Source organism: Monodelphis domestica, chromosome 2 (genome assembly GCF_027887165.1).
Source record: "Monodelphis domestica isolate mMonDom1 chromosome 2, mMonDom1.pri, whole genome shotgun sequence".
Classification (NCBI taxonomy): domain Eukaryota; kingdom Metazoa; phylum Chordata; class Mammalia; order Didelphimorphia; family Didelphidae; genus Monodelphis; species Monodelphis domestica.
Window position 1 is genome coordinate 92,962,911 of NC_077228.1, and position 15,062 is coordinate 92,977,972.

Here is a 15,062-nt window from a genome sequence, read left to right on the forward strand (position 1 = left end):
TGCCATCTGGTAATTCCTTTTAATGCCTCTTTATGTTCTGGAAGTAACCCTGGGTTTACCCAGACTATCTCAGGAGAATGCAAATTCCAGGAGTTTCTACCAATTAAAAATGTACAGGTTGGCCTGTGTGTCAGTATGAGTACTGGACAAGTTCAATTCAAGGAAGCTCTTTATAAGACTGGACATAGGAAAATATATTTTTAGTCATAGAAACTAGAGAAGCTCTTTTGTTCAATAAATTCACAGATCCTTGAAGTTGAGAGCTTCACTTCATGACAACACAAAGCAAATGACAATATCCCTATGGCAACAAGACAGAAAGTAAACTTTTCTTCTGTGCCTTTTTTGTCTCTGAGAGACTTTGTTCTACTTCCAGACATCCCTAAGGTGATATAGATGGAATTCCTAAAGAAGAGTTACTTTGAGTTTTGTCAAGCAGTTACCAAGGCAACCAAATTTCCATTTACAACCAGCACAGGAGATCTGGCCAGATCAAGAGACAAAGGACCAGTTCTACACACCTCTCTGATGATCAACAGCAAACTTTTTTCCCTTCTTTTATAGTAATTGATGACTAATAAACTGGATTAGAGTTTTAAAATAGCTCGCTATTTTTGTTTTTCAAGTAATAAGCATGTTTCATTATGTCCTCCATGGCCCTCTTGAGTAATTTCACTAAATTCTAAATTTACTCATTGAGTAAATTCTCTAAAACACCAAAAAACAAAGAAAAACAAAGGTTTCAGTATATAGCTCAGAAAAAGGAATGTCCATATTATCCATGTACAAAAATACATCTTTCTGGATTTTAAATTTATCACTCTTTTTTAGGATGAGAGTAGAAAGCTTCATCTTATTTTTTTTTGCATTCAGCATTTATTTATTATTTTGCTAATTCAGTTTTAAAGTCTTTCAAAATTGTTTTCATCTATACACCATTGCATGAACTGTGTTCTTAATTCAACTCAATTTGTTTTGCATCAACTCATGAGGGTTTTCCCAATTTCCTTTGAAATTGTTCATTTCATCATTTCTCATGGCACAATAATATCCCATTACATTTATATACCCCCATTTCCTTATCCTTCCCCGATATCTATGTGTGACTGTATGTAAATAAACGCATGTGCATGTGTGTCTATACCTTTATACTTTTTATAGGACTAGTGTTGTTCTAGTGTTACTCTAACTGGATCAAAGGGTATACACAGTTTGGTGGGTAATATTATATGCACAGTTATATACACATTACACAGTTTCAAATTGTTTGCCAGAAAGGGGATTTGTTGAAACAAATTGAATAAAGAGTCTGATTCCCATAGACAAAAAGAGGAGGAACAAAGAATACATACTGATCTGCAGGATCGGAAATATGGATTAGTTTGTTTTAATACTAAGGCTCTTTGCATTTTTCTAAAATTTCAATGAACAAAAAAAAAGGCTTTATCAATTGATTCATAGTGTGTAATAATTGCTATTGTATATCCAATACAATTCAATAATCATTTATGGAGAACTTTGTAGTCAAAGCATCATAGAATCACAAATTGGTAAGAAAGCCAAGCAAATATTAGGTAGCATCAATGCTTTCAAATACATTATAGTTTCATTTGAATTCTAAGATTTATGCCACAAAATACCTAAAGATACAAAATGGTGCAGAACCATTTCCTTTAAGAATTAAATTTTATTGATGTGAATATTTCTTTTATCTGTACATAATGGTCTTTGATCATAGATTTTTCAAATCCAACTTTTTCAATTTATGGTCACACACATGTACTGCTAGAAGCAAAATGTGAAGCAAGATTTTTTTTTCTTTCTGAAGGAGGATCCAGACCTGTGATTTGATCTGTATGAGCAATTATGATTATGGAAACCTTCCACTGATAGCAATACATCTGGAATTTATACTTTTAGAAAGATGCCTGGGTCACTTAGAAGTTAAGTGAACTGCTGGACATATATAACTAGTTAGTTTTAGAGGCAGACTTTGCACCCAGACTCTATTGGCTACAAAGCTGGCTCTCACACTCTGCCATATTGCTTCTCGGTGTTCTTATTAAAATACTATAATTACAGTTATGGGTTGGGCAGTGGTTCAAATTGGCATGAGCAGGGTCAAACACATTACAAATAAGAAATTATAGACAAAAATTTTAAAGGATGTTGGCGAAATGTGTGGAAAAAAATTAATGAGCTAGTCACCTAGTAAGAATTAGAGATAGCTAATGTCCTGTATACCCCACTTGTAGAAATGGGGTCTTCCAAAACATTGAACGAAGTTCCTAAACCAGATATATGGAAAGAAGGATATGGACAAGAGTTGTACAGAATGGGAAAGTAAAGACGAGTTGCCATCTGCAGCAGAGAAGAAAGAACCCATATTGGTGAGATCACAAATGAATTTTTAAAAATGGAAAGAATTATGATAAGGTTCTAAATTAATGGATAATATGAAGTAATAGGAATTAATAAAAAATGTATTCTCTGTGCTGTAATCTGCATATAAATATAATTACTCAATATAGTTGTTTTTTCAGAAATATTGTTTGTTTCGTGTATTTATGTTTAAATGAGAATCTATCAAAGCACTTTTAGAGACAAGAAACTTTACAGAAATCATATTGACATTTTCTTTTATAAGCTCCTCAAGAGCAGGACTTGTTTCATTTTTTATAGTTATATGCCCAAAATCTAGTATACCATGTCCCTAGCACTGTAAGGGTAATTTTAGGGTCGTGACTGAATATAAATTTAATTGAGTCACCAGGGATTAATTCAAATCCCAAATAAAATAATCAAGTCAGTTTGGAAAATTTATAGTGGTTTAATTAAAATAGAGGGAAGGAATTAAGAAAAGAGAGGGAAAAGGGCATAGAATTTTTCTGGCCTAGCCTGAGCCAAGGGGTGTTCAAAGACCTTCCAGCCACAAGGCTTCCTCCAAGATGAGGAACCTCTTAGGACGATGGCATTTTTAGGAAACTAAAGGAAAAGGAATCAGCCTAAACTCCCAGAGAGCTCAGTGAAGACACCTCACCTGAACTAGACTACTAAGCTTCTCCTACTCACTGTATGTATCAAGGACACTCACCGCCAAAACCAGACATTAGCTGCAGCCACGTCAAGATGCCAAGACTCCCAGCACACTGCCACCAGCCACCTCTCCTCCAAAAGAGCCAGAGCCACCTCTCCACAAAAAGCCTGGAGAGAGGAAGTGACGCGAAATATATAGACCGTTTTTTGCATCACTTCCTGCGTCTCACATGTACCAATGGTAGCTTAAGTTTGACTTAAGACAACCCAGGGGGTCTGTCAGTTGTTTCTGATTTGTCATTTGCTGGCACATGTCTGTCATTGGCCATCCTTCTCAACACTTAATCCTTAAGTTGGGGTATAGACATTCCCATTTTGTTAGACTAAGCAGGGTGGAGTAAATCTAAAATTCACAGCACATAGTAGGTGCTTAATAAGTGCTCGCTGATTGATGTAGTGTGCCATACTAGGAAAAAAATGGGATTTTAAAGCCCTACTCTAAAAGCTAATGTGTTTTTGGATGCCTCAAGGGAAAAAAATCAGACAAAGCAGGACAAAATAGTAATTTGGGAAGAAAAAATGGCATGCATACATAAAAAAAGAGAACTAAAAGTAGAATTAGAAAACAAAAAGAATATATGTAAGTTCATTTGTGGGGGAAAAACACAGTGGACAAGGTAGGAGGAAAATGCACTAGTGATCCCTCACCTATCTGGGGAGTTGGTTCCAGAGAGCCCTGAGATAGGTGAAAATCTGAAAAGTGGTGGTGTTATATTTATTTTATTATTTTTTGATGGTAAGCTTCTTCTGCTGCTGCTTGGGTTTACTACCAGAAGCCTTAGAAAGAGCAGAATGTTTGAGTGGCATAGAGCTGGAAACAAACTTTTGTGAAAACTTCACAAAAACACAACACCATAGAGCAACACTACATGCAGCAATCAGACACCATGTGAAGTGGACAAAGAGAAATGCTGAATGTATGGGCACAATTAGGGAGAGTAAACAGAAGGATGCTAGTCACTGAGCCAATCAGTGCCAAGGATACAGAACACAGCACTGTGGATGGTCACTTTTTATTCCATTAGCCAGTCAATAGTGTGACATATATAATCTCACATTGGCAAATTTGTGCAAGCCGTAGTGGTATACTGCATTTCCATTGTGTACAGTATGGTATTCATCTGTAAGATCCTGCCATATAGCAAAAACTCCATGATACAGAATTAGATTTTTTTAAAACCTATAATACAGTGAAGCTGTGATAAGTGAACTGCAATATAGTGAGATACAACTGTATTTCTCTTACACCTAGTATCTTTTCTCTTCTTTAAAAGTCTGTGAAATGATCTATATATATTTTTATATTCTTGTTCCTAGTCTCTTCCTAATCTTTTCATACTACCTACCTTGCATGTTTTTTGAAATAAATACAAATTCATGGAAATGTCTGAAAACTATGCTCCTTGTCTTTGTGTGGTCTTTAGGCAACATAAAATTGCCATGATAAAAACATATACAAGTTGTTCAAAATTTTAATAAAAGATAAAACACAGAGAACTCAGCATAAACTGCACTGGGAAGAATTGTCTTGATAAAGAAAAATATTTCCTGAGGAGGAGGCATGATTAAATAAACATGGGAATGGAGTGCCCAGAAAGACTAGGGAACTGATTATTTAATGGAACATTCTTCAGCTGTTCACCTTACCCATGACTAGAAGTGATGCCATGAACACTGGATAAGCACTATACATTGTCAGCCAGTCAACAAGCATATTAAGCTTAATATGTCAGGCACTGTGCTAATGTTAAAATGTATATCTATCCTCAGAGATTACATTCTAATAGGGAGAACTTTATGTAAATATGAAGGCCTAATAGTGAGGAAGAGACCACACACATACACACACACACACAAAGTGATGTTAAAAAGTAAATAGAAGCAACATGGTATATTAAAGTGATGGGCTTGAAATTAGGAAGCCCAGGGTTCAAATTCTACCTGATATTTGCTAGTGTGTGACCCCAGGCAAGTCATTTCACTTCGACTTTCCTGAATCAATCCCATATGTTCTTTGACATTCAACTATGGTACAGAGGAGACAATCTACTGATTCTGGATTTAGGAAACTTATGCTGAAATGTTGGCTCTACCTTTTATTTTCTATGTAATAGTAGGCAATCAACCAATCCTTTATTGTAGCACCTTTCCTCTATTGATTAACTCCAATCTATCCTATGTGATCAGTTCTGCTATAATTTGTTTTATATATTCATAAAAACCCCAAATGAGGAAAAACCTCAAAATTAAAACCACAGAATTTGGGGAGGAAATTAGTTTAGGGTCAAAATACCAAAAGACTTATTCTATATCCTTTTTAAAAATATATAGGAACCTAATAAAATGGTAGCACAGTTTTATACATGCTTAATGGTTTAAAAAATATATAACTACTACAATAAATAGTGATGATGTCAAAGACCTCAAGCTACTCCTTCGCCTGGACCCTGGTTCCTACAAGGACCCAAGTTGAAAAAGTCAATGACTTTGAAGAGCAGCTTCCATGGGATACAGCTTCCAAAAGCTGGGGTCAGATGCAGAAAGTAAAGAAAGGAAAAAGAGTACCAACCAAGCCTCTCCCCTCCACCCAGAGCTCTTACAACACCAGAATATATATAATAAAGAGTTTTTTTAATATCTGGAAAAGCCTGGAAATTTGGTCATGGAAGAGTTGAAATTAGTGAGTTACTGTGAAATAATGTTACCCAATATATCAACATGTGTCAACCCATACAACACATGTAAGGAACTGAGATAAAAGGTTTGAGAGCACACATCAATAGAAAATTCTATTTATGCTCAAATTGTTCCCTACTATAACAAATCCATTGGAAGAAATTTGTGTTTTCAAAACAAGCATATATAGACTGTCTATAATTTGTCTGCACATAATTGTTTGTGTGTCTTCTCCTCCATTAGCCTATGAGAGCCTTGAGAGAAGGCATTGTCTTGCTTGGCATAGAGTAGGCACTTAATAAGTAGTTATTTAATGACTGAATCAACAGATGCTTATTAAGCACATATGTTGGACATTGTGCTGATTACTAAATACACAAAGAAAAAAGGAGAAAATACTCTTTGCCTGCAAGAAATTTACTTTCTGATAGGAAAGGAGATCATGTACATGTAGGTAAAAATAAGACTAGTCCACAATTTCCTCTATAATATTAAGGAGTTAGATTAGATGGCCTGAAAGACCCTTTTCAGAGTTTAATCTGTGTTCCTATGAACAAATTCAGATAAATTTTGATTTATAACCATTTGAAGGGAGCCCCTCATGCCATTGATATCAGAAGCCTCACTGCCATCCCCATGGATTAGAGAACAAAGTACATAATGTGTATTCCTTAGGTGTCTATAACTTACTTTCCTAAACACTTTTATACCCTGTTAAATTACACTGAAGTAGAGGTGGTACAGTGGATGAGAGTACTAGACCTGGAATCGGGATAGACTTGAGTCCAAATCCCACCTTAGACATCTATTAACTGGGTGACCACAGACAAAATTCTCAACTCTGCCTTGGATTCTCATCTATCAAAAGAAGATAATTAATGCGACCTACCCCAACACCCTGGGTTATTGTAATAGTAAAACTAGATAGTATTTGTAAAATATTTCATAAACTTTAAAGCTCTGTACAAGAGCTTTGCTATTTGGACATTTTAATCATGTCCAATTCCTCATGACACCATTTGGAGTTTTCTTGGCAAAGGTACTGTACTGGTTTACCATTTGCTTCTCCAGTTCATTTTACAAATGAGAAAACTGAGGTATGTAGGGTTAGGTTCACAAGTGTCTAAAGCTAGATTTATCTCTATCCACTTCATCACCTAGCTGCACTTATATAAATGTTAACTATTATTATGATTGCTAAATAATACATTGCCTAAATTTTGTAGGATCTTAGGGATCTCAGTTTTTCCCCACATCCTACCATAAATATAGAGAGAAGAGACTGAAAATTTGCTATTACTGAGGTCAGGACAAGAGTAAATTGAGATTAATCCAATCCCTTTCTTTGTGCCATTAAAATGACATTTAACTAAGGCCTTAACTAAATAAAGGATTAAGAAGAGGTACTTGGTGCCTATTTTGAAATTTAGCCCTGGGGCAAAATTGAGAGAACTAAATATAGAAAACTACAGTTTCCTAAGAAGAGATGACCTTTCTCCCTTTCCCTTTGTCTTTAAAGTTTATATTCTTTTCTCCTTTCAGATCACTAAATCCGGACAACACCCTGGTTATAATATTGTGTGAGTAGTATAGACATTTATGACTCACCAGGTCTCTCTACATAAAAGCAATAAAAGTTGTCCTGGAAAAGACATTCTGTTCTTACACAAACTTTAAAATAGTTTTAATGGGATTTGAATGGAAGAATTGTCTTTATTTGACCCTAATGAGCTTTGGTTTGGAATTGGTCCAAATAATCTTCCTAACACTTCACCAAAAGATGATTGTATGGTCAGAATTCCTGGCTTTAAATCCAAATTCTGCTATTTAATAGCTTTATAACTATGGGACATTTCTCCACTATAGCCCTCAATTATATCATTTGTAAAATGAGGATGTTGAGCTAGACCTTGGCCATCTTTATCATCCTTTCTAACTCTAAATTTATGAGCTAAGGTAATTTAATAAACATTTTTAAAACCTACTATGTGAAAGGTATTATGCCAGGAGATAGGAATATATGGAGAAGGGGAGATTACATTCAATGAGATTAATTGAATCCTTATTCAATTATTTAGAATTTTATAATTTTCTTCTTTCCAAATGAGCATTTCTCAGAGAAGTTTCTCTGGGCTCATAATTAATGTGTCACTATTCTATTTTTAAAATATCTCTGTCCCTAGATAAAAGAAACCTTAGAAATTTTTCCTCTTCCCTAGTCAATACTTCTCACTTGGACTATTGTAATTTTCTCATAATTGTCTCCCTACTTCTTGTCTCTCACCCTTCCAATCCAGTCTTCACATGCTTTATAGATTAATCTTCCTTATACACAGATATGGTTGAGTCATTCATAGCCTAAATCTCATCCTTTGGTCCCTCTGATCTAGCAAATGCAATCCAAACTGTTTAATTTATCATTCAATTAAGACCCTGTATGACGTGGTTCTCCTGCTGGAAGGATTGGCTATCATGACCTCCATTCCTTTATTCTCACCATTCTTTATGCATTAAATAACACCTGGTAGTCTAGTCTAGTCTAGTGGTAGTCTCTCGGTGATTGAGTATGACACCTACTTGCTAAAAATACTATCTATTCCTTCAAGATCCAGCTCATGAAGCCTTCCTTGCCTACTTCATTACCCAGAAGAAAAAATTCAATTTGGGAAAATGATGTCTGAATATAGGATTTGAATTTTTTTCCCACCATAGCTTAAAATAAAGGAATGAGAGTATCCTTGACAGGAACGAATTCACCCTAATGATGGCTGGTAAAATTGTGGTTTTTGTCAAATCTAATCTAAAAGAATAATGATTCATCACCTTGGCCTCTTGCAGTATGATGAAATTCCTTGTGGCATGAAAGAACTACAAAGTATAGCTGGGTTGTTTGGGGGGGGGGGGGTGTGTGTATGTGTGTGTGTGTGTGTGTGTGTGTGTGTGTGTGTGTGAGAAAGGGACACAGAGAGACAGAGAAAGAAAAGAAGACCTAAAACAGATCCCTAGAGTACACAAACAGTAACTGGATGCAACATGAAAGATGATCCATCAGAGAAGACTAAGAAGGAGAGACAAAGAGAAGGGACAATAAAGGGAGATCACTGTCATGAAAACCCAGAGAAGAAGAAATATCCAGAGAGATAATATCTAAATTCCCCTCCTACTCCAAAATTTTCTTTTTCTGGACCTAAATTGTTTGTATTGTATGGTGCCTGTATATTTGCCATGACCATGCAGAGTTATTTTTGAAATAAGACATAAGATTGGATTCAAAGAGGGTTAATACTATATAAATGGGGGTCATAATCGATAATGAGAAGTCTACAAAGAACCCACAGTAAAAACAAAAACTGTTTGGACTCACTTATGTTAGAGTTTGAGTTGGTCTTTTCATTTCCCTAGACCTTTTCAATTTTTTTTGAGTTTTATTGATGCATCTTGTTTTAGTGACATATTACTAACATTTCCATACCACTCTTGCTTCATGAGAGGTATCTTATAACAAAATAAAAGAGTTAATAAAATTTATAATTGAGAGTCTTCATCTGAAAGTTCATTAGGACCAGCACCCCACTTCTCTATTATTTTTAAATTAATATAAGTTAAATTAATTTTCTTTCTCTAACCACCATCCAAATTTATTTTTTTTTAATTTTTTTTTATTTTTTTTAAACCCTTACCTTCTGTCTTGGAGTCAATACTGTGTATTGGCTCCAAGGCAGAAGAGTGGTAAGGGCTAGGCAATGGGGGTCAAGTGACTTGCCCAGGGTCACACAGCTAGGAAGTGGCTGAGGCCAGATTTGAACCTAGGACCTCCCATCTCTAGGACTGGCTCTCAATCCACTGAGCTACCCAGCTGCCCCCCACCATCCAAATTTATAAAAAAATTAAAAAGACAGGAAAACAAACTTCTTATAACTAATACATGGGATCAAGCAAAAAAATTACCTCAGTGGCTATTACATATATTAAATACACAAATACACTCATGTCTCATTTTGCAACCTGGATCTATTATTTTTTTTTCTAATGGATAGATATTATCTATTATCTGGAGTCATTAATGGTCTGTGTATTGATCATAGTTCTTATAGCTGTCAAAGTTGTTTTCTTTTTACTAATGTTTTTATTACATAAATTGTTCTAGTTATACTCATTTCAGTTCAGGATATAAAAGTCTCAAGATTACTAATTTCTACAATATTGATATTATAATATAAATTGTTTTCTGATTCTTCTTACTTCACTTCATATTAGTTCATATGAGTCATCCATGTCTTTTTTAATTCCACTATTTCCTTATTTCTGTCAGCACAATAGTGTTTATTCCATCATATTCACATACTATAACTTATTCAGCCAATGGTGGACATTTTCTTAGTTTCTGATTTTTTTGCCTCAACAATAGAAGGAGCTGTTATAAAATATTCATGGTCTTTTCCTCTTCCTTTGATCTCTTTTGGGTTTAAGCCCAAAATCCAGCTAGGTCACTGGATAATAACATTTTGTGCATAATGTCAAATTGTTATCCAGAACGGTTACATCTATTCGTGTCCATTTTCCCAAAGCCCCTTCAATGTTTATAACTTTCTTTTTATATCATCTTTATCACTGTGATGGTTGTGAAGTGCTATCTCAGAATTGCTTTAATTTTCTCTTCTCTAATTAGTGGCAATTTAGAGCACATTTTCAAAGGGCTATAAATAGCCTAGATTTCTTTCCTTGAGAAGTATCATTTTGTATCCTCGGTTTATCCTTCTAGTGCTTCCATTCCATTGAGATCTTCAGGTGACTCATTGCCTTAGGACTCATGGTCATGATGTTGTTCATGTTGTTCATTGGTGTCACCACTGATTGACTCCAGGTTCTGGTTCTGCTGAAATCTTTGCCTAGAGTACTACTGTGCCTTTTAATGAAAAGAGACAGAACTTTAACCAGAAATCAACAGCAGTCAGCTCAGTTCAGTTAGAGAAGGGCACTTACAAATTTGAATTGGTTCTTTATGCATCTTGGAAATGAGATATTTCTGAAAGAAACTTGCTGCAAAGATATTTCCCCAGTTCTTTTTCCCTTTTGATCTTAGTTTTACTAGATGTTTATTTAAAAACTTTTTTAGTTTTCTATAATCAAAATTATCAATTTTATTTCTATGATCTTCACTATTTCTTATTTAGTCATGAATTCTCTCCTATTCCTAGATCTCATAGGTAATCTTTTCCATATTTTTCTCATTCACTTATGTTTCAATCCTTTATATCTAGAGAATGTACCTAATGCAGTTTTTCTTTGTATGTTAAGTGTTGAGTCAAAATCTTACTGTGAATTATGTTTAGTAGCACCATAATTGCTAATGTTTTTATTACATATTTACCCATAATTAACTAATGTTTTTATTACATAAATTGTTCCAGCTCTCATTTAATTCAATTATGAAAGTCTCAAATTACTCATTTTTACAATACTGATATTATACTATAAATTGTTGGCTTGGCTATGAGTTGTACCTTAATTCTTAATAGCTCTATGACTCTGGATAAGTCCCCTAATGTCTTTCAGTCTCAATTTCATTTGTAAAATGGGGATAATAATAGCACCTATATCCTAGAGGTGATTGTAAAGACGAAATGAGATAACATATTTAATGTGCTTGGTAAACCTTAACTACTAAAAATACCACTAGTGTTGTAGTTCACAGCTGGAAGGATGCCCACTAATTCTTTTACTAGCTAAAGTTTCCAGAGGACAAGAATGGGCATGGTAGTTCAGTGGTAAAAAAAGGTTTAGATAATTATGAAACAGTTTAAAAACATGTACAGGATATCTCAAAGGTCTTATTATAGCATTAAGCTTCAGTAACTTAATGCTATAAGAGGGGTTTTAAATAATTAAAGCTTAAAACTACCATAAAATTTTTTGGATATTCCCTACATGTTTTTTGTTTTTTTTTTCCAACTGTTTCATAATTACCTAAACTTTTACTACCACTGAACTACCGCATTCACTTTTTTCTTAAAACCAAAATGGTGGTTTCCAGGGTACCCAACCTGAAAAGTGTGAGGGGGGGGGGATACCCTGGAGAGAGCACTTTGGTAATGAGCAATAATGATTCCAATCTGATTGCTCCCATAAAACTCCAACTGTTTTAACACCAGTATACTTTCAGTGACTGGATCGTGGAATATAATGATCTCAGAGGATTCGCAATGACAGATAACCTAAAGGGAGGTGAAAAGCTTCAGTGCAGGCAGGTATCAGTAGCTGTAGAAAATTACCAAGGTTTGATTGTACATAAAAATAGCATTAGGCATCCTCAGGGTTTATTATTTTTAAATAAAGTCATTTTATTTTTTAAGTAAAAACTATTTTTAGCCCATGGGCACTAGCTGGGATAGTTTGACCCTTCAATTGTAGTTTGCTGCTCCCTGCTATACACAAAAAGTTGATATTTGGGAAGCAATATCCTTGAATTCCCCTTTTGGGCTTCATGTATGACACCATTGCTAGTAATGGGTGCCTGGGAAGTTGTGAAAAGGGGAAGAACAACTTTAGGCTAAATTCTTCCTATAATATCTTGGCTCTTTTCTCAATCTCTAGAGCCCACTGAGTGGTGCAATACTAGCTTACTTTTTAAAAATATGCTCAAAAAGCACAGCTGACCCTCTCAACCAGTCTCCAAAAGTTCTGTCATCTATCATCCTATCAACTATCTTCATCCTTTGTTCCAATCCTTTAATCCCACTACTTGGATCAAACCTTATTTTCAAGTAGTGGGAAATTCCTTGCCAGCTCATTTTTCAGTAGCAAATATAAATGAATAATAAATTAATATAATGAATTTGAGAAATATTAATATTTTTGCTTCATTTAAAAGTGAAGAAAGGGTAAATAAAGTCCTTTCTGGAAACATTTTGCTTCTAATAGCTTCACAAATACATACATATACATATTATATATATATATGTATATATATATATATTAATCAAGAGTAATAAAGAAGCAAAAAATCAAAGGCAAAAACAAAATGATTAAATGACTACGATTTTAGCCATATTGTGAATTGTGTGGGGCCCCTTTCCATATCCTATTAGCACACTGTCAACATATTTAAGGCAGCAATTTTCCAGGTAAATTTATTTCAGTAAATATTTTTAGGTAGGCAGTATTCATTTCTCATTAGGTGGTCAATATTGCCAGGAAAGCCAAAGCAATTGGGAAAAGCAATTATATCCACTTTGATAAGCTTCACCTGATATCTTCTGTCAGTCTAAAACTGTAAAATCCTTTGACAGCTGCCTGATTGCAGACAAGATTAAGTCCACAAAGCAAGTAGAACACCCAGTCACAACATTATCTACTCTTTCTGCCAGCATAGAGGACAAACAATTTAACAGAACCCACTAATTATTTTGTTCTCTAGCAGCTAATTCTACTCCAATTGATTCATTGGTATTGACCAGTACATGAAGTTAATATCAAAGTACAGTACATACAAAGTACAGTAAATACTGAGGCTCACCCATTTTTTTCAGAGTTCAGAATACGTGGTGCTCCCTACTATTGTTGGTTTCCAGTCTTACTGGGGCCTGCCAGCCCATCCTCTAAGGAAAAATTTTCCCATCTCACAAGTGAACATCTGCCTAGGGTGATAGTCAGCCAGCTGGGACTCAAGTTAAGGGTGTTTCCTATTGCCTATGGCATTCCTTGGCAGGATGTAAAACCTATCCTTAATTTAGAGTATTTTCTGAATTTTAAGTAACTGGATCCAAATTGGAGAAGGTGTTTCGAAAGCCAACATTCATCATCTGTGCATTGTGAATTTTGCCCACTTTTTATGGTTACCTAGCAACACTTCAACAAAAAAAAACTCAAAGCTTTTCCTTTGCCATTTAGTAAATTCACCATAAGCAATATTCGATTTGTAATCACCAAGCTGAATATGAATAATAACTAATAATAGTATTTGCATAGGACTTTAAAGTTTGCAAAGACTTTACAAGTATTAACTCATTTTATCCTTACAACTCTGGGAGGTAGGTGCTATTATTATCCCAATTTTACAAATGAAAAAACTAAGGCACAGAAATTAAGTGATTTGCCTAGTCACACAGCTAGTAAGTGACCGAGGTCAGATTTGAACTTGAATCTTCTTCATTCCAAGTCTAGTGCTCTATGCACTGTGCCACCTAACTGAATAGGAAAAGTCTAGAACAACTATGGTAAAAATTTAGCACTGAACCCTAACTTTATTCTCTACTCTGCCATTGCATCAATGAATACATTAATCCTAATGATTATGCCTGTGTATGTTTCCCAGGGAATTTGAGATAATACTTTATATTATTCCAATCAAGAACTGATCCATTGTTTATTACTTGGTTTCTGACAGCAAAAGTAAGCAAACATCTAATACACAAATGACAAAAACACTGCTCATGTGGCATCATAAGTTAGTTTTCTTCTATTTGGACCTCTGCTCTCTCAGAGGGTGCTCTGGTGAGATTCCTATACAGCTTCCTAAATTCCAGACTGTCTCTTTTTAGAAGTATACCCAGCTTTGGATCATTTGATTTTAAGCAGACATTACACTGCAAGTCTGTCTGATGAGGAGTCAATTTCTTTTTTTATTATTTTTTAAATTTTATTTAGTCAATTTAGAACATTATTCCTTGGTTATAAGAATCATTTTCTATCCCTCCCTACTTATCCCCCACCCTTCCTGTAGCCCATGCGCAATTCCAGAGGAGTCATTTTAGAGCATTCGTTCAATCCAGTGTAACATCTAATTTGTTTTTGTAAACATTGCCTTATATTTTTAGTTGGCATGGCCCATACCTGTTATAGAAAATTCTGATTGGGACAAACCTGGTCAATCAGATGAAAGATCATCAGAGAAAATGACTGGGTAGGATTCCATAGTAGTCAACTCAAATATTTGAATGATAAAAATATGGCAATAATTCTCTCTCCAAAATTATCACTGAACTGTTAATTGCCCCATTGAATGGCTTCTTCTCAGTTCTCCTCCTTCTTGACCTCTCTGAAGTTTTTTCTGTATTCTATTTTCTCTCTGGATTTTAATGACATTATTCTCTCCTGGCTTTTCTCCTACCTATCAGACCATGCCTTCTCAGTCTCATTTGATGTCTCTTTATTTAGGTCATGGCCTCTAGCTATAATCTCAAGCATCTATTCTGAAATCTCTTCTCTTTCTACAAGTTATCACTTGCTTATCTAATAATAAAAAGAGATAACATACATATAGGATTTTACAAAGATTTACAAAGTACTTT